Raw genomic sequence first — 27368 nt, forward strand, 5'->3', positions numbered from 1 at the left:
GATAGATTGAATGTGTCCAATCACAGAGGACGATTTTAATCTAGGTCAATCTATGTTGTTGCTACCACTCTATGCCTCCCCCTCCGCCCCAAACAAACACAAACAAACCACCACCCTCACTGAGTTCTTGGATTCTACTACATCAAAACCTGGTTCTCTTCTCCCCTTCAACTTCCTAATTCATCCTACACCCTCATACACTACTGTCCACATTTCATTTTGTTTCCTACAGTCTACTCTCATTGCTCCCTTAATTTCCTTCTGCCCTTTCTCTTTGTGCCTTTGTCTGTACTGTGCTCTGTAGTTTGAACTCTTTCTGAGCTGGTGTAAATTAGCATAGCTCCACTGATTTAAACTGAGCTATGACAGTTTACACTAGCTGAGGATCTGTCCCCTCCCCCCCATTCTTATCTGCTAAGCACACACACTCTCTCTCCTTCAGATCTCACCCTAAGCACCATTTCTTCCAGGATCTCTTCCTATCTTGATATCTAAACTATTGTCTGTATCTTGTTTCTTAAACTGTAAGTTCCTCTGGGAAAGGAGCATGCTTTACTTTGTTTTGAGAAGCATCATATACATTTGCACCATTATGTAAATGATAAGGCATTCACAATGATTTTTGTGTTATCTCTATTGTGCATTGTTGCTTATTTTATTTAGCTGCTGTGTGTGTGCACCATACTGCAAAGATATATTTGTACCATCTGTTTTGTAGTTACCCTTTTCACATGAATGAAAGATCTCCTTATGCTTCTTTACCAGCTGTTTCTCTGTCATATATTGCTCTCCTCCCTGTATTTCACAGGAGGAATATAGCTCCCAACGTGGCATTGCTGGTGCACACTGTGGATATTTACAGAAAGGTTTTCTGTTAACTAAGTAACCAGTGAATTTAAGGATGCTTGCTGGTTTATGAACATAAGTTGGCAGCTGAAACACCTCCACCTAGAAAACACGTACAAGGAATGACAGAGGTTTTACTGTTTCTTAGAGTGCAAAGTTTAAAAAAAGTGTGTTTGTTACATTTTAAACTCAAGAAAAAGTCACTGATGAGTTTACAGTGAATGGTAATCCATGGGATAAGTAATAGTTGCTTGTGATGGCTTCTGTACATAAGAATAGCAGCTATCATCTTTTTTTTCATAATGAAGACCATATCTTAACAGTTTGTCACATGGACACCTCCCCTCTCATTCATGATCACAGGGACCCGCAAAGATCTCACAATTTCCTAGTGAGGATTACAGTTGCTTACATGGATAAGCGGTATTAGGAAAGTGTTTCAGGTATTTTTAGCTGTTTTAATGCAATGTAGCAGCTGGAGGAAAGGGGGAAAGCCATCCCCATATGACCAGTCAGCTATCCATAGCCAAAAGATTATTTATTTATATGCATTATAGGAGTCCCTACAAGCCCCAATCAGGATTCCTTAGACCATATTTTGGGAACCAATGCATTAGCATAAGTGCTACAAAATGTTAGTTGTACTCTGTCCTCTAGTGAAGCTTCCATAGTGGTCTTTGAATTTACAGGATGTTCTACATGTTGCTGCTTTGCTGTCATGCTATAGAGAACAAGGACCTCTTATTCTTTTAACAGTAATATTGTAACAAATCAGTATGCTGAGGCATTAGACACAATTTCCAGGTTAATGTCACACATACTTGAGGAGCTGGGAGTAGAACCACAGTCAGCGCATCACCCATAAGGATGAATATGCTGAGTTCTCTCAAAGAACTCCAGTTATAAGTAACCAAGGTGTAGATCTTCATCCTCCAAAATCTACATCTCTTCCACTTGAGCTAAAGAATTGCTTAATTTAATAGTAGCAGGTCCCTTATCTTCTCGGTGAGTCAGATCTTAGAGATCAACCTCTTATCCCTCATTTTTTCTCTGTCGCACACAATACAGAGTACATTGCAGGGGCAACGAGAAGTTGGGTTGAGTGAAATGATTATTGTAGTGTATAGAATTGGGTAATATCCCTTTAAATACTTTGGAGCTGTCTAGCGGTCATCACTGTGTTCTGTGTTTTGGAAACCAACCAAAGCGAGTGTGCATGTGTACATAAAAAACCAAGACTTGCATGTTGTGTGTATTTAGTGAACATGTTTATTTGGACTAGATCTGGTTGGAATGTTTTGTTGTAGCAAATTTTTCGTGGAATCTATTACATATTTAACAAAACTTTTGCAGAAACATAGATAAAATCTCCAGGACGATGTCACTTGATATTAACAAAAAAATATGCATACTGCAGAAATCAATGTAACTGTTACAGATATATAAAAACAAAGGAAATTTACCCAATTGTTGATAATAAGGTAACATTTAGGGATTGACTGCAACCCAAAGGAAGAAGCAAATTCAGAGTTAAGGACATGGCACAGAACATTTCACATGATCTCAGACTTCCGTGGTACCTAGCTACACTGGTACTTTGATAAACCTTTCAGTTTACCAGGCTGTAAGTTGTTAAAATCAGATGGTGTTTTGAACATCTGCTAATAATCTATTGAAATCAAAGCAACATGGAAATGGACTGGATATATTCAGTCCAGCGAGTGCATTCTATCTGGATATAACTTGGCCCTCAGAAGCACTTGAGCAGTTAATATTATTATAATGTACAATTCTTTTGTGATAATTATACTCTTATGTGATCTGAAACCAAATTACATGCTACCCTCTTTGTATCTGATTTTATAAGTACAGGTTTGCAGTGCTAGTGTGCATTATTTATTCTGGTAACTGTTTATTCTTTATATCTCATGATTTAAATGGGAGGCAGAAAACTTCAGTCTCATTATGAATGCAAATATTTAAGCAATTAAAATAAATAAAGTTGAGTATTACCATTTCCATGTATTTTATCTATATGAGCATCTACATAGATACCCTACATGAAATCCTGGCTCCAGTGAAGTCATTCTGATTCGTGTCATTGAATTCTCTCAGGCCAGGATTTCATGCTCCATCTTTCAGAATTCCATGATTTTTAGGGAATTCTGAGGTTATGATTTCTCCATGTTTTTGCTATGCTTTTCATAATACTCTTTGAGCCATAGCTGTAGAAGGATAATCTATAGTATCTATGCAAATTCCAAGAGACATTCAGTGGAAGATGTGGGTTTTTTTTTTTTCAGTTATACCATTTCCTCCCACAGTTATAGTTGACAATATGCTTTGGAACTCTTCTTTCATGTACCAGCTGATAACATATGATATTTAACATTAGCGATGCCCTTATTTCTTGTGTCCTTGTTGTTACTCACTGTTGAGATTTTTATCATGGAAGTATTAACAAAAATGTCACCTGTGTATGTGGTTGGTACTCTTATGAATCACACTGTGGTTCATTGATACTATAATGTTGTTCTCCAGACAACACTTCCAGGAAAGACATTGACTTAGTGGTGTGCGAGCAAAAATAGATACCAACAAGTAATGTAATACCCATTCATGTTTATCCAGAGCACTGTACTCGCTTGTTTTTAATTGACTCACAGTTAGGGCAGGTGGAGCTTCTGCCCTCCACTTTTGGGGGGAAGGATAGCTCAGTGGTTTGAGCACTGGCCTGCTAAACCCAGGGTTGTGAGTTCAATCCTTGAGGGGCCTATTTGGGGATTTAGTTGGGGATTGGTCCTGCTTTGAGCAGGGGGTTGGACTAGATGATCTCCTGAGGTACCCTCCAACCCTAATAATATATGATTCTGTTATCACTTCATACTGTATGTCATGTAAGAAAATGATTTGGTGTCTCTACTGAACTGCTGGATACTAGATGCACTGGTCCTACAGCCTATTCTGAACTCTTTAATTCTGGGAATCAGTATTTCCCAGTGCCTGTTTCTCCCCCAGCCCACTAGTGATATGACATGATGACAAACATGAGTGGGCTCAATTAAGTTTCAGGGATGATTAAAGTTGACACCACATTAGTTGTATTTTTTTTTCATTTTTGAATGTAATATATCTAGTGATGGTATCTTTCTCCTCCTCCCGTTTCTTGTATCTGGAACCAAGTAAATGTGAGTTGTGTTTTAAACCTCACTGTATCACGCTTTCTGTTCTCTCACTTGACTTCTCAACTCCAGCCATTTCTCACCCAACATGCCATGTAGAGGCTTGCTTCTCAGTTGCCCTGGCTTGGGAAATGTGTTTCTCCAAACTTCTGGATTGTTCTTGGTTTCATCTAATAATGGAATGATTAGAAAGCCCATTTTTCACTATCATCACCTTGCTGCACACAAACGCCCCCCAAAATCCCAACTGTATGAGAGGGAGAGGTTTTGCTGTATTTTTTAAATGGATATATTGTCTATTACAAAATTTCCAAATTGTGAGGTAAATACCATGATTTCCCTGAAAAGGGATAACAGAAAAAGAATGTGATTTAGTCTTTTATTAATATGAATCTATTTTGCTGAGCAGTGGACTTTTAGTTTTTCAGAGCAATACATATTGGTACTGCCACTCAACCTTGATGTGTCTTTCACTGTGAAAATCCTCCGGGCTGAAAGCAAACTTTTATCATATGCACTGTGATGGGTATTTTTTATTATGGCCTTTTTTGTTGGGGAAGAAAAGAAGGGAATGATTGAACTCCAGCTTACTGGCAAGAAAGTAGTTTTTCTGTTTAAAAATAATCTCAAACATTTTGTAAAAGCAGCAAAGAATCCTGTGGCACCTTATAGACTAACAGACATTTTGGAGCATGAGCTTTCGTGGGTGAATACCCACTTTGTCGGATGCATGTAGTGGAAATTTCCAGGGGCAGGTATATATATGCAAGCAAGAAGCAAGCTAGAGATAACGTGGTTAGTTCAATCAGGGAGGATGGAGCCCCAACACAAAGGTCAAAAAAAGCTTCAAAATTAGTGACAGCCCAAGTCTGGCACCCAAGCATCTTTCATGGTTGGTTTAAAAAATATAGAAGGAGAATTAGAAGCAAAACATGGTAAAGGGCCACTGTAAATTTAAATATCTCATTTGCCTGTGGGAACCGTGTAGTTACTATTGTTATAATTTGCCTCTAAGATCAGTGCAAGAGTAAGAGTCGGAGAAAAAAATGTTCTCAATTTTTTTCTAGTTAGTTTACTTTGTGTAGAATCACTTTTTGTTTCCACTATGCATTTAGTTAGCTTCCTCTGCTGTTTGTGTCAGACTTTCACACAGAAATGAGGAAGAGAAAAACAACTGAAAACCATGATTTTGTAACCTCCAAAATGGTGTGGGGAGGAAAAACAGGAGAAGGACTCTAAAGCAGGTGGATCTGAAACTGTTTTAATTAATTTTGGTGAAAATGACCGCTTGTCTCTTTAAGAGTTGGCTAACATCCTTTAAAATGCTTTCTTAATGTCTACCCCAATGTGGGTAAGCTATAAGTAACTGCATTTAACTTATTCTCTTATACCAAATTGAGAAGTTGTGACTTATTCAGGTCAGTAGGTGAACACAGTAACAAAAGTGGAGGTGTTCACCTAGCTGCTATTGCGGCTTCCCAACATCTTCTCTCCACCCCCAAATGTTTACTATCCTAACATTTGGAATAAACTATTATAACTTCTCTTTAGAGAGTGCTGCTCCCAACTCTATAAGATTTACAGTTGGACCATTGGTAAAAGTTGTTATTCCAGGGAATCACTTTCAGACCCACAGCTGCAGTTCTTTTTGCCGTAGACTCTCTTTCCTTTGCTTTAGCTCCCCGGTAATTTAGGCCTGCATATGGGAGATTGCTTTAACACCCATCATTTTAAAGGAATATACTTACACGAATAGGGAGTTCTCTACTAAGAATAGTTTATTTTGGTATTTATTTTCATATCTGCCCCAAAAATATATGGTCTAAGTACTGCGGTAGCCAACTTTTCCTTCCAGTTCTAACTCCCTTAGGACTAGTCTACACAGAGACCATATACGAGTATAATTATACCAGTATAGCTATGCTGAGCTAACTCCTTGTATGGACACTTATTTCAGAATTTAGACTACCTTTTTTCAGTTTAGCTTAGATCACTTCCAAAGCGACATAAGCTAAACTGAAAAAGGCACTCTAAATCCCAATAAAGTGTGTCCAAATTTTCCCCATATAAAAAAACCCTTAGTTAGATAATCTCCAGTCTCACAGTTATTTTTTACTCAGATATTGTATCTGGTATTTACATTAGGATGTATAAATTATATTTACACCCAGGAAGGAAGAATCAAATGCACAGCTACAAAATAGGAAATAACTGGTTAGGTGGTAGTACAGGTGAAAGGGTTCTAGGGTGATAGTGGATCACAAATTGAATGTCAGATAAGTGATGCAGTTGCGTAGAAGGATAATATCGTTCTGGGATGTATTAACAAAATTGTTGTATGTAAGACATGGGAGGTAATTGCTCCACTCTCCCTCAGGTAGAGAATTATGTCCACATGTTAAGAAAGTTACGGACAGTTTGGAGAGAGTCCAGAGGAGAGCAAAAGAACTATAAAAAGTTTAGAAAATCTGACATAAGAGAAAAGGTCTAAGATACTGGGCATGTATAGACTTGAGGAAAAATTGACTGAAGGGGGGACCTGATAACAATCTTTAAATACATTAAGGGTTACTATCAAGGTGATGATGACCAATTGTTCTCCATGTCCACTGAAGGTAGAAGAAGAGAGACTGGCATTGATCTACAGAAAGGGAGATTTAGGTTGGATATTAGGAAAAGCTTTTAATCATAAGGGTAGCTAAATTCTGGAATAGGCTTCCAAGGGAGGTTGTGGAAAGCCCACCATTGGTAGTTTGTAATAGGTTGGACAAACATCTGTTAGTAATGGCCCAGGTTTGCTTAGTCCTGGCTTCCAGCCCCACATTTCTATGCTTATTTACAAGTGATGCATAAATCCACAGGAAAACAGAGTTGGATACCTTGTTGCTGTTAGAAATAGCAGGTATTTTAATCAGTTTAGGTAAAACAGTAATAATCCCTGGGGATTAGGGTTAGTGTTAGAAATGTAAGGCTCCCCAATTTAGCATTAGGGTTACAAAGAGCAGGGCTCTCTGAGCTAGGGTTAGGGATACAAAGGGTAGGAATCCCCAATGAGGGTCAGGGTTACAAAGTTAGGGCTCCCCAGGCTAAGGATAGGGTTATATAATGTAGCACTTCCCAGGCTAGAGTTAGGCCTGGGGCTTGTTGGGATCCCAGGTGTGGGTTAGCTGAAGGTAAATGTTCCTGGGGAAGTCCTGGGTTAGGGTAAATCTTCCCAGGTTAATGTTTAGGCTTACAAATTGTAGGGCTTCTTGGGCCAGGATAGGGTTAGAAAGGGGAGGGCTACCCGGCTATGCTTATGGTTACAAAGGGTAGGGGTCTCCTATGTAAGTAGTGTCCGAGACCATTAGGGTTCTCTGGGCTCTCAAACACTTTATAAATACATATTACTGAATTAAACCTCACAACACCAAAGGGAAAGTGTTCTAAAGTCTGTAAATTTTGCTAAAGTTGTAATTATATTGTGATACTATCTGGCTTATACAAGTTGATTTGGTTCTCTTTTAGCCAGCCTCTGTAAGTGGTGTGGAGATCTCTTCCGGATTCCACATTCTGTAGTTGAGAAGGCATTTGAATATCCAGTCGTGCATAATCTTGGGAGAGGAAGAGGGGTAATAAATGGCTATCCCCAACACACTGCAGCAGGGAACAGCACAAAGATCTGCTGCCACTGGAAAAATGTAGCAATAATAATATAAGTAGGACTGTCGATTAATCGCAGTTAACTCATGCGATTAACTCAAAATTAACTGCAATTAAAAAAATGAATCGTGATTAATCGAACTGTAAATAACAGAATACCAATTGAAATTTATTCAGTATTTTTGGATGTTTTTCTGTGTTTTCAAATATATTGATTTCTGTTACAACACAGAATACAAAGTGTATAGTGCTCACTTTATATTATTTTTAATAAAAAATGTTAGCACTGTAAATATGATAAATAAAAGAAATAGTATTTTTCAATTCACTTCATACAAATATTGTAGAGCAATCTCTTTATCTTGAAAGTGTAACTTAAAAATGTTGATTTTTTTTTGTTACTTAACTGCACTCAAAAACAAAACAATGTAAAACTTTAGAGCCTACAAGTCCACTCAGTCCTACTCCTTGTTCAGCCAGTTGCCAAGACGACCAAGTTTGTTTACATTTATGGGAGATACTGCTGACTGCTGCTTATTTACAATGTCATCTGAAAGTGAGAACAGGCATTCACATGGCACCATTGTAGCCAGCATCGCAAGATATTTACATGCCAGATGCACTAAAAATTCATATGCCTCTTCATGCTTCAGCCACCATTCCAGAGGACATGCTGCCATGCTGATGACGCTCATTAAAAAACATGAATTAATTAAATTTGTGACTGAACTCCTTGCGGGAGAATTATATGTCTCCTGTTATGTTTTTCCTACAGTCTGCCGTATATTTCATGTTATAGCAGTCTCGGATGATGACCCAGCCCATGTTGTTTGTTTTAAGAACACTTTCACAGCAGATTTCACAAAACGCAAAGAAGATACCAATGTGAAATTTCTAAGGATAGATAAAGCATTTGAACCAAGGTTTAAGAATCTGAAGTGCCTTCCAAAATCTGAGAGGGGCGAGGTGTGGAGTATGCTTTCAAAAGTCTTAGTAGAGCAACACTTTGATGCAGAAACTACAGAACCCAAACCACCAAAAAAGAAAATCAGCCTTCTGCAGGTGGCATTTGACTCAGATGATGAAAATGAACATACATTGATCCGCTTTGCTTTGGATCGTTATCAAGCAGAACCCATCATCAGCATGGACATATGTATTCTGGAAAGGTGGTTGAAGCATGAAGGGATGTATGAATCTTTAGCACATCTGGCACGTACGCGTCTTGCAATGCTGGCTACAACAGTGCCATGCGAACACCTGTTCTCACTTTCTGGTGACATTGTAAACAAGACGCAGGCAGCATTATCTCCTGCAAATTGTAATCAAACTTGTTTTGTCTGAGTGATTGGCTGAAGTAGGACTGAGTGGACTTGTAGGTTCTAAAGTTTTACATTGTTTTGTTTTTGAATGCAGTTATTTTTTGTACATAATTCTACATTTGTAAGTTCAACTTTCATTATAAAGAGATTGCACTACTGTACTTGTATTAGGTGAATTGAAATAAACTATTTCTTTTGTTTTTTACAGTGCAAATATTTATCATCAAAATAAATATAAAGTCAGCACTGTACGCCTTGTATTCTGTGTTGTAATTTAAATCAATATATTTGATAATGTAGAAAAAATCCTAAAATATTTAAATAAGTGGTATTCTATTATTGTTTAACGATGCGATTAATCACAATTAATTTTGTTAACTGATTGACAGCCCTAAATAAAAGCATCATGTCTGAGAATTTGAGAGAAGATGACAAACATTAATCTCACAATCCCTCTGAAGTAGTTATTGTTGTTGTCTGGCTATTCCGAAAGGACAGCAGACATTTGACATGAGTTTTATCAGGCCATAACTTTATTATTAAATGTCTCAGCCTTGGTCCATGTGAAAAGGAAGGCTTCAGGTACTGAGCTGCCCCTTTTAAACTCTGCATTCCCAGGGGATGAGTCAACGACCACGCTGACCCCTTTTTGCAGCAGTTTTCATCTCCCCTCCCCCTACTGGCCATAAAGCACTGTTCCCTTCACTCGGCCAGCCAGCCAAACACCCTCCCGTTTAAAGGTGCAGGGTGGTCATTATTCCCATTTTACAGGTGGGGGATCTGAGACACACAGACCTTAAGTGACTTGCCAGGAAAATACTGATCTAGTTAATTAGGCATGTATGTAGAAGTCGGACAAGACTGGGTTCTAATATGAACTTGTGACCTTGGGCTAGTCACTAAACCGCTCTCTACAATAGGGATAGCAACACTTACCTTTGAGCTGTGAGAGCACATACAACTCTGCTGTGTAAGTATTACTATTACAGGTGAGGAAAACTGAAACACAAGTTATCAAGGTCAAGGGAATCCTTGGCTATACTATGGATATACTGTATATCCCAGAAATGCTGTCTATGAAGTCAAATAATGGATTTCCTCTTACGACTCCATGTTCGATATTAGCTATGAATTTGTCATCCTTCACTGATTATGTACTTCATCAGGAAGCAAGCAGAGTATATTACCTCCTATCCCTATCCACCCTTCTCTCGTCGCACTCACACATATAGAGTGCAGTGACAGTTGACTATCTGGTTTGAATTACTAGAAAGGAAATTGTACATAAAGGCCGCTTAGGGACTATTAAAGAGAGACACAGAGGAAAGAGCACCGTCTCTTAATTAGCAGTTCATTAGTAGTAACAACGTGAGTGCAGAATTGTGCATAGGAAACTGCTGAGATTTATGTATCTCTAATTGTTTAAACTGGAAATCTGAAAAGTTATTAGGATCTTGGGTGATTACTTCTGAAATGCTTTCCACGCTCAACCAAACGACAAAAGTTTATCAACGTGCAAGAAGTAATGAGCAGCAGCTGAGGACTGGCAATAGTAGGAAAAACACAGTTTTCCCTAAATTAAATAAGTTGAATTACATAGAAAATAAGAGAATCAAGTGGCCATGTTGGTAGATAAAAAGCAAAACCATGTTGCTGCAACTGCTTTTGTATGGGTGGACTTCTGTACTCATGAAAGTCTGCATGAGGCTCCGCATAAGTGTAGTGACTTGCAGGATCAGAGTATGAATTAGGAGCCTATAAAATAAAAATAATTGTGAGCAGTTGATCAAACTGACTGGAGATTAACTTTTGCCACCACCACCACCAAAAAAAAAAAAAAAAAGACTAATTTTACACCTTATCGTGAAACTAGTTTTTCCTTTTGAAAAGTCCTCTGTTATTTGAACTATCTGGCAGTAGCCAGAATATATTTTGGAAAGATGATGAGGAAAAAATACTTTCAAAGATACTACTTTGAAGTTTGGAAGGAAAATATAAGTCAGAAGATTCACATCCCTCCTTTATCATTAACCTACACGGGCCTCATCTTATTTCAGATATACAAATTCAGTGAGACCTGTGTTCTTCCAAGTATTCCACAAAGGAAAATGTAATACATTTATAATCATTTTAAGGAATAAAATAGCCCGCTCAATGTGTTTCATCTTTGAAGTTTTGGAACTTCTGCACGTCTACAGAGCAATATTGACAATCCCAAGTGTTCAAAGGTCAGGCCCCCCAAAAATCATGAACCTAGCTTAAAATCATGATTTTAGTACATTATAAATTTGGAGATTTTTATGTGACTTCTGGTACTTGAGCAATTAGCATTCATGTAGCTATCTTCCACATTCACCAAGGCTAGAAACTTACTTCAAAAGACAGAAAAAAAGAGCTTAGATTTTCACATAATAGCATGACTCCTGGAGCTGGGATTTTAAGAAAATCCCCAATTAACACAACACTTCTGATAAAATTGTGGGAGTTGGCAACACAGATTAGTGTCTTTTATCTGAAGATCGTGCTTCACAAATGCAAAGGTGTGATGGGGTGTTTACCCTACACTGGCCATGAAAAGGCCAATGGGCTACAGCTGAGAGGAATCAGGTGGCTAAGCGATCCCCTGACTCAATGAGAGAGCCTGGGCTGGAGATATAAAGAAGGAAGTTGGAATCAGATTGGTTGGCAATTTGCAGTCACTCCCCGGGAGAAGTGTTTGGAGGCTGTAGAAACTGGCAGTCTACAGTTACTCCCTTTGGAGGAGGGAGTTCTGTGACTGGCAAATCCAGAGGGGAGAGAGTGTTATATGGTTTGGAAAGGGAGTAAAGTCTAGAGGGTCCCTGAGCTGGAATTTGGAATACAAGGGTGGGTCTGGGTTCCCCTGTCAGCCACTGAAGAAGTGATACAATGGGGCAGTGAGTGGGAAGACTACCTAAGATTGCTGAAGAAAGACTTGATACCCTGCAAGTGGAAAATGCATACGGTGACTTGGCTGAAGGAGCCAAGTCACGAATACGCAGCAACAGCTCATGGAGCAAGAATGGGGCTGTAGAGGTGAAGAGACAGCATGCAACTGCGAAAAGGGGCATCAACCTCACAAAGCTAATCCCCAGAATGGCCAGGCGGAAGCACCATCCTAACAGTGAGTCAAGCACCCCCTGTCACATATGTTTTCAAATGTGGATGCCTACACATGGATATATAAATAAGTGGCTTGACTTGTCAGAAATGCTGAGCATCATCAGCTCTCATTGACTTTGAATGGCTGGTGCTCAGCACATCTTAAAATCAGGTGACTTAATTGGATGTCCAAAAATGGAGTTGGTTGCATGACTTCAGACTCTGAAGTTTGAAAATTTTGTCCTAATTAATTAATCCTCACAATACCCTGGTTAGGTAGGTAGGGTGGTCATATTGCCTATCACTGAAAGCTTGCTTAGTCCTCAGGACACTGCTTCCTGGGTTAGGGTAGGTTTGTAAGGACACTAGTGTGAGGAAGAGTGGCTGGAGCATTCCTGTCATGTCCCATTTGCCTCCTTAGTCTGGCCTTTTCACACAAAAGTAGCAAGGGTTGGGCAACATAAAGGTGAAGCAACAACTAGAGACAGAAGTTTCCTGGAATAGTGCTTAAAAGCTTTATTCTTAGTTCTATACTAAAGAGATGGTGACTAGCAAGGGGTCACTGTCCCCATTTCAGTGTTTGTGGAGAAGGCTAGCGAGGTGGGGGAGAGATCATTCAAAAAACAACAAGAAGGGGGAGGAAGGGAGAGTACACTTTATCCCATTCCTCATGTTAGAATTCTAAGAACATATGTACCCAGTCACCTGTAGGGCTGCAAGGACTAAAAGCCCACTACTGGAACATTACTTAATTATGGTCCATTTAAAACTCTCTCTTTCCATAGATGTTAAAAGTGGGATTTTTGATGCAGTATTGTCTATTTTGTCCCTGTAAGTATCAGGTTGCCATCACTGGCAGTGTCATAAGAGATCTTTCATTCCCATTCTCATAAACAGTGTCTGCCACTGTTTCCTGAATTGCCTTTGGAGTGGCAACTTGGCAATAGCAAAAATCTGATAGTGTGGGCTATCTGTGAGAGTAATGATCAGCAAATGCAAACTGGCACCAGGACCCCTCATCTGCTCATGTTTTATATACACGGAGTGTTCCAGTTTTATACCGATAACTAGGGCTATCAAACGATTAAAAAAATTAATTGTGTGATTAATTACGCTGTTAAATAATAATAGAATATCATTTTATTTAAATATGTTTGATGTTTTCTCCATTTTCAAATATATTGATTTCAATTACAACACAGGATACAAAGTATACAGTGCTTAATTTGTATTTTTTATTATAAATATTTGCACCATAAAAAACAAAAGAAATAGTATTTTTCAATTCACTTAATACAAGTACTGTGGTGCAATCTTTTTATCATGAAAGTTGTACTTACAAGTGTAGAATTATGTACAAAAACCCCCTGCATTCAAAAAAAAATGTAAAACTTTAGAGCCTATAAGTCCAATCAGTCCTACCTCTTGTTCAGCCAATTGCTCAGACAAACAAGTTTATTTACATTTGCAGAAGATAATGTTGCCTGCTTCTTGTTTACAATGTCACCTAAAAGTGAGAACAGGCATTCTCATGGCACTATTGTAGCTGGAATCACAAGGTGTTTACATGCCAGATGCGTTAAAGATTCATATGTCCCTTCATGCTTCAACCACCATTCCAGAATACATCTGTCCATGCTGATGACAGATTCTGCTCGATAATGATCCTAAGCAAAGTAGATGGACGCATGTTCATTTTCATCATCTGAGTTAGATGCCACCTGCAGAAGATTGATTTTCTTTTTTGGTGGTTCGGGTTCTGTAGTTTCTGCATCAAAGTGTTGCTCTATTAAGACTTTTGAAAGTCCATAGCTCATTCCTCTCAGATTTTGGAAGACACTTCAGACTCTTAAATCTTGGTTCGAGTGCTGTATCTATCTTTAGAAATTTCACATTGGTATCTTCTTTGCATTTTGTCAAATTTGCAGTGAAAGTGTTCTTAAAATGAACAACATGGGCTGGGTCATCATCCATGACTGCTATAACATGAAATATATGGCAGACTATGAGTAAACATAACAGGAGACATACAATCCTCCCGCAAGGAGTTCAGTCACAAATTTAATTAATTCATGTTTTTTAACGAGCATGATCAGCATGTCCTCTGGAATGGTGGCTGAAGCATGAGGAGGCATATGAATCTTTAGTGCATCTGGCATGTAAATATCTTGCGATGCCGGCTACAACGGTGCCATGTGAATGCCTATTCTCACTTTCAGATGACATTGTAAATAAGCAGCAGTCAGCAGTATCTCCCATAAATGTAAACAGACTTGTTTGTCTTAGCGATTGGCTGAACAAGAAGTAAGACTTGTAGGCTCTAAAGTTATACAGTTTTGTTTTTGAGTGCAGTTATGTAAAAATACCCAACCTACATTTGTAAGTTTCACTTTCATGATAAAGAGATTGCACTACGATACTTGTATGAGGTAAATTGAAAAATATTTCTTTTGTTTATCATTCTTACAGTGCAAATATTTGTAATCTAAGATAATATAAAGTGAGCACTGCACTCTTTGTATTCTGTGTTGTAATTGAAATCGATATATTTGAAAATGTAGAAAAACATCCAAAAATACCTAATACATTTCAATTGGTATTCTATTATTTACAGTGCGATTAATAGCGATTAATTTTTTTGAGTTAACTGCGTGAGTTAACTGCAATTAATTGACAGCCCTACTGATAACTAAAATTTTAGTATAAACTTTGATTCGTCCCTGAACAGTATTTCCTGATGTGTAACTTTCCTCAGCAGGGGACATTGGGCCAAATTCGTCTCCGATTTATATGGGTGCTTTTCCCTTGACCTCCGCAGCACCCCAGTAAGAGAGACCAAAATTTGGCCCATGAACCAGAGGAGAGGCTTCCTCCATGGAGAAACCTGTTCCTCAACCTCTTGAAAACAACTAAGGGCTTGTCTCCATGCACACTGGAACTAAAGCTGTGACTGGAAGCTGGGTTAGTTATTTCAATCCCAGTTTGTATGCAGACAAGCCCTCACTGAACATAGCCTTCCTTTTTCTCAGAGGTGGGATATAGTTTTATTTCACAAATTATGTGAAGAGACATGACTTCTCTCTATAGAAATTTCCATGCTGAGCAATATTCTGCATTATTGAACATCATACTTACAATGTCATTTTCATGGCTAGGTAGTTGCAGTAAATAGAATGAAGTGAAATGGACTAAAATGAAAATAGATTGCTACGTTGATTAAACCTGCTTTGATTTTTATTCTAGTCAACAATATCAATAATTATAAGATAAATTTTACAGTGCAGTATTTTCTGTCAAAATAATAAACTAGGATTAATGTCTGTTACCTGTAGTAAGACATTTAAAGCTAACATAATATGTTAAGTGTGTGAAGAGTTACTGATCTGTTACCGTCGTCCCTGAAGAGTTGATAAAATTGTTATTTCCAAACAAGCTTTAAATCTTATTACATGTGTATCCTATATACTATAACATTTAAAAATGGAGTTACGGCCAAATTCCTGCTGATTGGTGTTATACATTGGTAGTGGGCAGGTGAAGATTCTCTTGACCTAACCCTACAGTTTCCCTCCTTCTTGTTCCAGGGAATGCAAAAGATGTTTCATTGTCTGTCAGGTAGATGCTAATTATTCTGACCATAAAACTATGCTACATGGATTCTTCCCAGTGTCAGCTCCCTGCCCCAGATTATCAACCAATGTATATGGATAATATAAAGTGGTGTTGAGGCAGGGAATGAGTACTTCCAAATATTTGACCTGTGGATGCACTGAAGTCTTTAATCCGTGGTAAAGAGAACAGGGACACATTGTTTTGAGGCACCTGGGGATTTAATGAAGTGGAGGAGAGAGACTAAATGCCCTAGAACAGACACAAGCATATGAGAAACAGATTGTGGGGGTAATTACTTTCCATGCTTTCTTGACATTAGCAGCAGGACTGGTGTTTTGATGAGAAAATTTAATTAAAACTTTAATTTATTTTAAAGAAAAAATATTCAGCATGGCTCATTGGTGAGTGGAATTTGGGGTGCTCTGCAGTTTTAATTGCTTTCAAGAGACATGCTGTATGAATACTGCTAGAGAAAAGAGAAACAAAGAAAATCAGAATTGGATAGCTACCATAGGTAAAGATACGAACACTTATAAGCCATATCTATAGTAGGCCTCTTTTTGACAAATTTCCCATAATTGCTAGCACAAGTGGCTCTCCACCAGAGAGAGCAAGCAATGGAGTGAGCCCCAGCGTAGACAAGGCATTGCTGGGACCTGGCATTTTTATCACTGTGTTGTGTAGACTTGCTGTGGTGGTGATTAAAACATCAGGGAGCACCTGGAGCATTTGCTATATTAGAGATACCAGTATTGCAGCTACTGAGTTGCGACAGGGAACTTCTTTACAAAAATGCCTAGAATATTATTTATTATTACATGTACTGCAGTAACGTGTAGAGTCCCCAGTCCTGGAATGGGACCCCATTGTGCAAAGTGCTGTACAAATACAGAACAAAAAGATGCCACCTTAAAGCCTAGCTACACTACATAAATATCAATATTTGAATATGTAGCTCAGCGGTGAAAGTGTTTTTTTTCATATCCGTGTGGACAAAAAAAAAAAAAGGAATCATTACAATAAGGAACCGTTTTTTTTAATGTAGGTACCTACCAAGGTTAATTTGTGGTTCATTAATGTTATGACTTAGTTTATTCTGCCCACACAGGTAAGCAAAAATGTTATAACATGGTTAGTCCACAGCCATTTTTTAAACATGTTTATTCTTATAATGTGGGCAGAGTCTTGCAGTTAAATCTTTCATGGGTAATTTATTCTGTAAGAGAGCAGGTACAGGCTATTTCTCTAAGGTTCTTAAATAAAAGTACAGCTACCATTGACTTCAAGGTGAGAAACATAAACATTTGCCAGGCTTCAAACAGTAGCTTCAGGGGATTGCTAACCATGCTCCCCTCTGAGCCTGGCTTCTTGCTGTGCCTTTCAGCTTTCCAGCCAGGAAGATACTGTACATCCCATGTCTGGGAGAATGCCCTTCCTCTCCAAGTCCCTCTGCTGTTTTTGCACAATTCTGCGTGGTTCATCTTTCTGTTAACACAGAACTGCAAATATACTAAGGATAAACAACATACAACAGTATGCTGGGTAGTCCAGAGGAGTTAGGAAGCTTGTATTCCCACTGCCTTTTCTGTAGCCATTGTCTGGAATAGAGCACCAGGGCAAGTCTACACTTAATGGTCTAAGCAGACAGGAGAGAGCTCTCCCGTAAGCACAGTTAGTCCACCTCCACAAGAGGCGGTAGCTATGTTGGTGGGAGAAGCTATGTTGCTGACATAATCCCCCATGTAAAGAACACTATGTTGGTATAAGAATGTCGCTCAGGGGTGTGGATTCTTCATATCCCTGAGTAACATAGTTATAAGGCTATAGGTCTGTAGTGTAGACCAGATCTCTGCCTCCAGTATCAACCTTACACTAAATTCACTTAATTTTGAAACTGGAAAGTTTGCAAGCTCCACTTCAGGGATGTGAATCAACTTTTTAATCAACTCAGTTAAACTAGAGAGAGAAAGAGAGACTACATTACATCTTGTCTGTTCTTTCAGCTTTTCTAAAACAGGTCTTTGTTGCCTTAAAGAGAGAGTTCCAGATTTTAGGTGTCAAAACTTGAGAAATGATAGGAACCAGGATTAGCGTATGTTTGAAAAGGAACCATTGTTAGTGTCATAAACAGATAGCTAAGGATTAATGTCTCTTTCACCTGTAAAGAGTTAACAAACAGTGACCTGCAACCTGACCGAGAACAATCAGGAGACAAGAACTTTCAAATCTCGGTGGAGGGAAGTCTTTGTTTGTCTGTTCTTTTCTTTGCGTTCTCTCTGGGATCTGAGAGTGACCGGACGTACTACAGGCTCTAATTTTCTATTCAAGTAGTAAGTGCAAGTAAAAATGCGTTTAGTCTTTTTAATTGGTTTTTTATTTGCAAATGTGTATCTGGCTGGTAGAGTTTTAATATGTATTTGCTGAAGTATTTTAAATTGTATTCCCTGCTGGAGGAGGTTTTTCCCAATCTATAAGCTTGAATTTACAGTGATTATCTTATTCTCCTTTCTTTTATTAAAAGTTTTTCTGTTTTAAGACCTGATTAATTTTTCTCTGGTTAAGGCTCAAAGGAAATTGAGTCTGTACTCACCAGGGATTGGTGAGGAGAGGGAGAGAGAGCAGGGAGGGGGAAGGTAAATTCCTCTTTGTTTTAGATTCACGGAGTTTGAATCTGTCTACTCTCCAGGATAACCCAGGGAGGAAAGCCTAGGGGGTGGGGAGAAGGAGGAGAAAAACCTGATCTCTCTGTGTTGTGATTCAAGGAGTTTGAATCACGGTAATCTCTGGTGTACCCAGGCGGGAAAGATCTGGGAGGAAGAGGAGGGGGAAGGGGAAATGGTTTATTTCCTTGTTTGTAAGACAAAGGAATTTGGGTCTTGGGCCCCAGGGAAGTTTTGGGGGACTCAGAGGTTACAGGCACTCCAATTGGTGGCAGCCTATCAGATCTAAGCTGGTAATTAAGCTTAGAGGAATTCATGCTGGTACCCCATTTTTTTTGGACTCTAAGGTTCAGATTGGGGAAAATTACCATGACAGTTAGGTTTCCTAATGCCAAGGTAGACAGTGAATTAGAAAACACTGGACCCTCAAAAGAATAGCAAGAGTCTGAGATGAAAAGCAAGAGGAACAGAGCTCTGGTGCATTAATGTCAACATTATGTAATATCACGCACTAGAGAGGAAAAATGGGGTCATATGGAGAAGAGCTTTATTCTAGTTGGTGAATTATTTATTTTAGTTACCCACTTCACTGTGTCTAGGAAATAAGACAAGGAGAAGATATGAAAGTAAAGCATGAGGATAATGGATGCGTAGTGTGGGGGGGTGGTTCTCTGTGGAAATGTACAAATATTGCATTGTACAGACTGTGTGAATCTTGCATGCTGCTCAGGCTGCATGAAGTACACTTATGGCAAACTACAACCATTTATAGAAACACAGCTTCCCAAGGAGAGGAGCATACTGCATGATGAATATGAAGAAGACTCATAAAAAGATGATACAGCACATTTGCTGTAGCTCTCTTTAACAACACTCAGACATTAGTCATGCAACAGTGATAAAGAATCACAGAAGGAGACGCTTTCTTCTAACATAGACAAGGAACTTTGTTAGAATAAGGCCAACAGGTTTGTCTCTAAAGCTACTCTCTCTCTCTGTTTCACTGTGAAGTCTATACCTACAATTTCCCCATCCTTACTCCTGCTTGGCTTCCTGTTGCTTTTTGAATGAAACAGTACAGAGGGATTCCAAACATTCTCTTCTTCCCACTCCCCTCACACACAAAGCCCTACTAATTTCTGAAGAGGTATTATGTGAAATGTTAGCATCCTTTGCTTCTTGCCCATACCTTTAAGCTGTTCCTGATCATGCCATTATAACTCTTCCCTCACTCTACACAGACCTGACACTTTCTTTCTTCTATATTTGTAAATATTGTGTTTCAGAAATGTTGAATGATGAAAGTCAGGGTGTAACAATTGTGGGAGTTTTCTGTAATATTTTTATGAGCTCTCTGTATTGCTTTGTACCTGTTACGTAGCCTGAAGTCCCACGACCAGGGGGAAAAGTGGATTATTTTCCCCCAGTGGGGAGCAAGACAAAGGCATTTAAGACATACAGTGGCTAGGACTGTCTGGAATAGAACCAACACATTTGAAGGAAAAACCCTACAGAGACAATAGGAGCCTCAATGACCAAAAAGTAACACCTAGCTGCAGAGGCAGCTGAACATGTGCATACAGCAGGCTATATCTGCAGAACAGGCAAGACATTTTGTGTCTCTGTTAAGAAGAGCAAGGTACACAGGGCTTCTGAAACTGGGAGACAAAGGAGACAAGACAGGTGAGGATGGGCTCAGTGGAGCAGGACATGCTAACACTCTGGCTTCCACCAACACAAACCATATCTTAAGCTTACCTCTCTTGCGCTAACTCAAAGACTTTGGTCCTGTATGCTGGGTGATTAATAAATTGTTATCTTGTATTGAAGAGGCTGCCTAATGTCACTGCAGATACTTAGAGCATTGCATGCTGAAGGAGTAAAGCCTCCCACAGGAATCTGGCTTGGCTGGACTTGCTGCAGGGAGCCATGGATGCAGGGATTGCTGGAACCCAAAGGTCCAGTTTCAGAGTGGTGGAGGCCATGGGGCTATCCCTGTGGATCTGTGTGGATCTTGGGTTCAGCACACTAAAGGAGTCACACTCAAGTCACTGGTTACAGGCTGGAGAATAGACCAGCCCCAATGAATCTGTGGCAGAGGGTATAGAAACGATCCCATGCTAAAGAAATGATCCCATATTGTCTTAAGATTGCTGCATTTTAATTTTTTGTATGCCTTCTTTTCAGAATCTTGTGCTTCTTTTGAGCCTTGTCCAGTTGAGAACAATGTTTTCCTTTCCTTAGTGCATATCTTTTCCCCTGCCCCTCCCTCCACAGTGTCATTTCCCTTTTCACTTATCAGCCGCCCCTGTTTCCTTGTGGGGTGTCACTTCTCTCTGCCATTTTGACTCTTCCATTGCTCTAGTGACACACCTCTCTGTTTGGAATGTGTTAGCAGTAGTGGGAAAGGATCCAAGTCTCTCAAGATCTGGCACAGGGTACTTCAAATATCAGAAGTCTAGTCCATTTTGGTCTGTTGCTGCTACATAGAGAAGTAAAAGGAACAGAACTGCAGCAAAAGACTGCAATTTAGGATCTCAATAGGAAAGAACATCTATAAGAAGGGAGTGTAAAGGAGAACCCAGACTCAAGTAAAGGAGACACATGCCTTAACGGCATGATACCTTTAATTTCTCTCTATATATCCTGAGTTCCAAAACACAGAAGTGTTACGTAAAGAGGGAGTAATGCATGCCGCATATATAAAATGCAGTTCTGTTTCTTTTAGTCGAGGGGCTCTCCACCTTATGTAGTTTAAGACAAATGGAACTGAGTGGACAATAGAGTGTCCTGTGGCATCCAGTGAGAATGAAGTTGAAAGTGAATTTTCAATAAGGGAGGTCCCCTTCCAAACATACCTATTGAACCTGTAGGGTTGGATATCTGGGGACTTAAAGCAAAGGACATAATGATATTACATAATTTCTCTCCTTCCTTGAGTTCATATCCCCTGACAAGGTCCACAGATTTTGTTTATTCCATTAGGATCTCTGTGTGAAGAAATATTTCAAAGTTTGGGTGAGGAGGAGGTCAAAGAGACAGAAAATACCTGAAAATATTTTCCGTTGGGCTCTAAAACTGACCCTTACATTTCCCATCCCAGCGACCCCACTTAAAGCCACAAAGGTGGAATACTAAAACCCAACCTATAATGTCTACCAGTCAAAAGTGCTCATGGATGCTTTACCTAAAATGGACTCAGTCTTGTTGGCTCTGTTCAAGGACATTATCATCCCCACTCAAGGTGACTTCCTACCCAGAGATATGAATTTCAGAAGGGTGGAATCAGCTCTTTGCAGGGGCTATGAAGTGGTCTCCATGACACTTGGAGCCTCAGCGGTAGCTGTCTTTTCACCAGAGTACTAAATGCTTACATTGAGTCCTTTCTTCCCAACATTTCCAAAAAGGTCAAATGGTACAAGGGTTAGTGTCCTCCTTAAAGGAAGTATCCCTCAGTGCCTTTTGTTCTCTAACAGATTGTTGACATTCAGCATGGTGCAAGAAGGCTCCTTTGGCTATGGACAGGAAAGGCTGGTATTTCCGGAAAACAGTATTTGTAGTTGATCATTACATCAAGGAGAAACTTTTCAAGGAACCAATATAAAAAGCCGCAGCCAAAACACAGGACAAAAACAAACCAGTCCACCTCCCTTATTGATAACAGAACTCAGAAGAGAGGTTTTTTAAAGCTTTCTTTCTGCTCTAGGCAGCCATTTTCAGGGGACAGGGCTGTTGATAGGAGAGAGAACAGATTCTCTAACAACAGATGTCGGGCTGGGACTAGCTAGTCAATGAAACAGACTGGGACCGGGGGGCGGAGGGGGGGGGAGAACCAGGCTCAATAAACCCACAGGTGACTTCTTCTCCAGTAATACCCCTAGGAATAATCAGTGACTATCCACCTCCCTGCTTACCTTCCTCTGGGAGGCAGTCTGTCTCTGTTTTTTCCCACCAAGTGTGCCTCCGCATTGGACAAATACGTGAGAGACATCGTTTCCAAGGGGTACTGCTTAGAACACAAAAGGACCTCTCCGCACCTGATTTCTCCCCCTTCTTCCACCCCTCCAAGAGGAAGGCTATGTTCAGGCAAATTGACAGTCTTCTCCAACTTGGGGGGTAATAGAGCCTGTCCTAGATCAGGAACAGGGTCAGGTCTTATGTTCCATACTGTTCCTGGTTCTGAAGAAATCAGGAGTGCAAAGTTGCCCTAGATTTTAAGACTGTCAGTGCATCAATCCACTCCCACAAGTACAAAATGGAGACAGCTCAACCCACCATGGCAGTTGTTACCCAGGAGGATATACTAACTCTGTGAGCTTCCCTACTCACATTTGCAATTCCAGCTCACACTGTAATACTTCCCCCCACAGTAAAAAAGGTTTCTCAGACGGTGGCTACATTCAAAGATAGACACCGTAATGATGGATATCAGTTTGAAGGGATGGGGAGCTCACACAAGCTGAGATGTGGTACAAAGTCGGTGGTGGTAGATAGAATCTCATTGCACTATTTACTGTTCATTCCAGATACATGCATGTATTCACAGGCAGCACCACTACCCTGACATACATAAACAGGCAGGGTGCCACACAGTCAAGTTTGTTACAAGTGGAAGTCGCAACCTTCTTCAAGAGGTCTGAGAGAAACATTGTCAGTTCATGCTCCCAGAGTGGCATAGTGGCCAAAAGAGCTAATGCGATCCTGGGGTAGATAAGCAAGGGAATCTTGAGTTGAAGTAGAAAGGTTACTTTACCTCTCTATTTGCCACTGGTATGACCACTGCTGGAATACTATCTAGTTCTGCTACCCAAAATTCAAGAAAGATGTTGATAAACTGGAGTAGGTTCAAAGAAGGGCCACAAGATTGATGAAAGATTAGCAAGCATTGCTTATTGTGATAGACTCTGAGAGCTCAATCTATTTAGCTTAACAAAAAGAAGATTAAGGCGTCACTTGGTTAGTCTATAAGTATCTATGTGGGGAACAAATATTTAATAATTGGCTCTTCAGTGTAGTAAGGAAAGGTATAACATGATCCAATGGCTGGAAGTTGAAGTTAGACCAATTTAGACTGGAAATAGGGTGTAAAATTTTTAACAGTGAGAGTAATTATCGTTTGGAACAATTTACCACGGGTTGTGGTGGATTCTCCATCACTGACAATTCTTAAATCAGTTTTTGGTGTTTTTCTAAAATATATGCTCTAGGAATTAATTTGGGGAAGTTCTCAGGCTTGTGCAATACAGGAGGTCAGACTACATGATCACGATGGTCCCTTCTGGCCTTGGAGTCTATGAAACTGCAGAGTCAGTCCAATCAATCAAAAATATCTGCCTCTGCCTCTTACAATATGGGGAACTGAGGAACCATCATTAGTGAATTTATGGACCCATCCCCCTATCCAGAATGAAAGTTTCCTGGTGAGTGAGACAGATATTCTCTTTTATATAATATATATCTATCTACCTATAATTATATATATTCTCTTTTATATAAAATATAGATCTATATATATATATTATGATAGACCCAGGCCAGTTGGGTACAGCAGAATAGTAGAAGGGAGATATACTAGCCACTGGATTAACAGTTTTCTGTTCCCTGACTGACCAGAGTAGGGGCTGCTCCAGGCTAATGACTCTAATTAACCTGCAAAGAGTCAGGTGAGGCCATTAAGCTAATGTGACCACCTGACTCTAATTAAGGCCCTGCTGATACTATAAAAAGGGCTCACTCCAGTCTGGCAGAGAAGAGCCAGAGGAGAGCAAGTGTAGCTGAAGGGCTGGTTAATGAAGACACCCTCAAACCATTGGTAAGGGAGCCCTAAGGTAAGGGAGAAGCAGGAGAGCTGTGGGGAAGTGGCCTAGGGAAATGTAATAACTCTGGCAGCGAAAGGTTGGCTGCCAACAGCTGCTACCATTAGGGTCCCTGGACCGGAACCCGGAATAGAGGGCGGGCCCGGGTTCCCCCAACCCACTACTACAAGAACATCTCCTGGGAGGGGAAGCCTGGCCCCTGTCAGGACAGGAGGCTATAATGTTCTGAAATAAGCCCCCAGAGACAACAGAGACTGTAGGAATTCTCTCACCAACCTCCTTGCTGGCCTATGACGAAAAGGGCTCAGTAGACTGTAACCCTGGCCCTAGAGAGAGAAGGGCTACGTGGAGGGCCACAGTGAGCCACTGAAGCTAGCATAAACTGCCTAGAAGCGCAGGATCCACGGGGGCAAGGTCAGAGCTCTGCCACAATATATATATCTTTATTAATGAAAACAGCTAAGTTTCAGTTCTCTGGAGGATGACAGACAAAAAGAAAATTACAATCAAAGCAGAAGTTCAAAAGAGTGCAGCTGTGTACAGAATAAAGGCACTTTGCCTCCAAAGAGTCAGGGAACCAGGTGACAAATTTAAAACTCCATTGTTGCTCAAATGGATTTACGGAAGTATCTCTGAAATAACAACTCTGGTAGCTATTAGGTTACAGTTTAACTGATTGCTTTTTTCTGTTTGATAAATTGACCAAAACACTGAATGGTTCCATTTTCCTTAGGCAGCAACTCAGTGTATGGAAGTCATGAAACCTTAATCGCACACTTCTATTAATAGATGTTGGTTAAGGATGCATAATATCAGAGAAATCAGATACTCCAATTAAACCATGAATACCTTCCTATGGGGAGTGATGTTATGAATGAACTCATGCCTGTGACAAGGTTTCAGTATGACTTCCAGTGCTGTTAATATCCACTCAACTACTTCAGGCTGTGCTGTTGTCATAGCAAAGGTTGGGTTTGGTCAGTACATCTATAGAAAATGAAGGTTTCTATAGGAAGTTGTCATGATGGCAATCTTCCCTCTGAGTCAGCAGTAGATTAATATTTAGGACGATGTTAGAGAGCACTGTTATGCTAGGCATGCTGCCTTTTGGATAGGAGATGATGAACATAACACATTATAGCTGGGGCTTGTGGCACCAGCTGCTATTAAGGTTGCCCAACAGTTCCCATTATAAGATGCTGTTTTAAGTTGCATATACTTTTGCAAAACTTTAAATGTTTGAGCTAAAATGTTCCAGGCTGTGTTGGATGCCTGCCTCAACTTCAAGCTGTATGTTTCTGGAAAATTTCAACCAAAATAGATCAGCTGTTTCTGAGACTGATGAAAAATACGTTGTCTTGCCCATGTTAAAAAGTTCTGATGACCTTTACTTTTAAAAGCTCTCGTGCCCTTATGTTTTAGAGCAGGGATGTGGAATTTGGCAGGAGGGTGCCCTTTGTGCCAGGAATGTAGCTTTTGCTGTCCCCATGAAAATCTGCCCAAATTTGACCTGTTGTAAGCCTTTGTAATGTAATAGTTCACACATGCTCAGTAGATGCTTCTCAGATTTTTAGCAACTCATTTCCCCAAAGATTCCACCGAAATGAGCAGCCTGGGCCTAAGCAAGACTTTCCTTGCAACTGCAGTGCTGGGCCACTCTGAGGTGTGCTGTGTTTGGGTCAGAACTGAAAGCAGGGAGCCTCTGTTTCCTGTTCTGAATGATCCCCTTGCTAATCCCAGGCAGGATGGAGGAGGAAGATGCCTGATTCAAATGCAGAGGGGGAGGACAGGGATAGTAGATTGGGTAAAAGGGAACTGGGAATGTGGGCTGTCATGGAGGAGAGGGAAACTGGGACTGGGATTTGAAGTAGGGAACTGGGACTGGCTCGCAAGGAAACTGGGACTGTAGCCAGGAGTGGAGATTGGGACTGGATGAACAAGGACACTGGATCTATGAGCCGTGGGGGTTGGGGAGTGGGAGTTGGCTGGACAAGGAGACTGATACTCAGAGCTAGGGGTGTGAGGAGCTGTGATTGTCTGGGCAAGGAGACTGGGTCATGGAGCTGAGGAGGGGAATGGGGGCGGGGAAAGACAGGGATGCAGTGGTGGTGAAGTAACTGAGATCAGATGAAAAGCTTGGATTGGGAGATTTGGACTGTCTGGAAACTGGAAGTGAGAACCAGTGGGGTGGGGAAGAGGGCAGACAGATCTGCCAGTGAGCTCGGGTGTGGGTGGGAGAACCAGGAATAGCTGCCCAAAGAAATGGGAACACACATCTAGAGGGAGACTGACACCGAGGTTGGATGAAGAGCTCGGAGACAGAGACTGGGACTAGGAACCAAGAGGAACAGGGAAGGAGGGGGGTGATTTGAAGCCTGTGTGGGAGGGAGAAACAGATCAGATGAGAAGCTGGAAGTTCGGGACTGGCTGGGCATGGCAACTGGAAGAGGGGAGGAGACTGGACCTGGGACATAGAGTCCAGAGTAGTGAGACTAGGACTTGCTGGGAAAGAGACTGGGACTTGAATGAGAAGCCTGAGGACTGGGGACTGGGGCTGGCTAGATGAGGAGAATGGGGCTGGGATGCGGAGCAAGGGTGAGGAACAGACCGGACAGGTACAAGGGGATTGTGTGTGTGTGTATAGAATGCTACCAAATCAAAGGGTGGTGTTTTATACCCAGAAACATGCTTTGCACTGGTGTAAATGATACCCAAAGTGCAAGGCTTCAGAGAATCAACCCCCCTATTTTAGAACTAAACATATAGTCTGCTGAAAATTATTTTCAATGACAGTTTGTTTACACTTCTCCTGCCACAGTAAATAAGTAATGGCTGTATAAAGTGCTCCATCAAACCTCCTACTGGGACTCTGAAATATAGGGGGTGGTTTGATAAGAGACAAGCCCTTTATTCTGTGTTAGGATGGCCAGCAATCCATCTTCATTGTATGAGTTATCCCTCACCTGTTTCTATAAATTTAACTTTGGTGTCACTAGGGCACACGTTTTAGCTAGGTTTCTCAATGTTCTTATAAGCTGGTTATCCAGATGGAGATAAAAAAAAAAGTTATGCTTCCCTTTCCTTTTGTAAACCTATTTGAGACCTTCAGATGAAAAGCACTAAATAAATACGAAGTATTCTAGTTATTTAATATATTTTGGTGGATTT

The 27368-nt window shown here is 40.3% G+C and overlaps 1 protein-coding gene across 1 annotated transcript in view; it reads left to right on the forward strand.

Moving 5' to 3' along the window:
* RGS6 (regulator of G protein signaling 6) overlaps window positions 1-27368 on the forward strand; it is a 500599-nt gene that overhangs the window by 179211 nt on the left and 294020 nt on the right.

The sequence above is a fragment of the Chelonoidis abingdonii genome, chromosome 4 (genome assembly GCF_003597395.2).
Source record: "Chelonoidis abingdonii isolate Lonesome George chromosome 4, CheloAbing_2.0, whole genome shotgun sequence".
NCBI lineage: Eukaryota > Metazoa > Chordata > Testudines > Testudinidae > Chelonoidis > Chelonoidis abingdonii.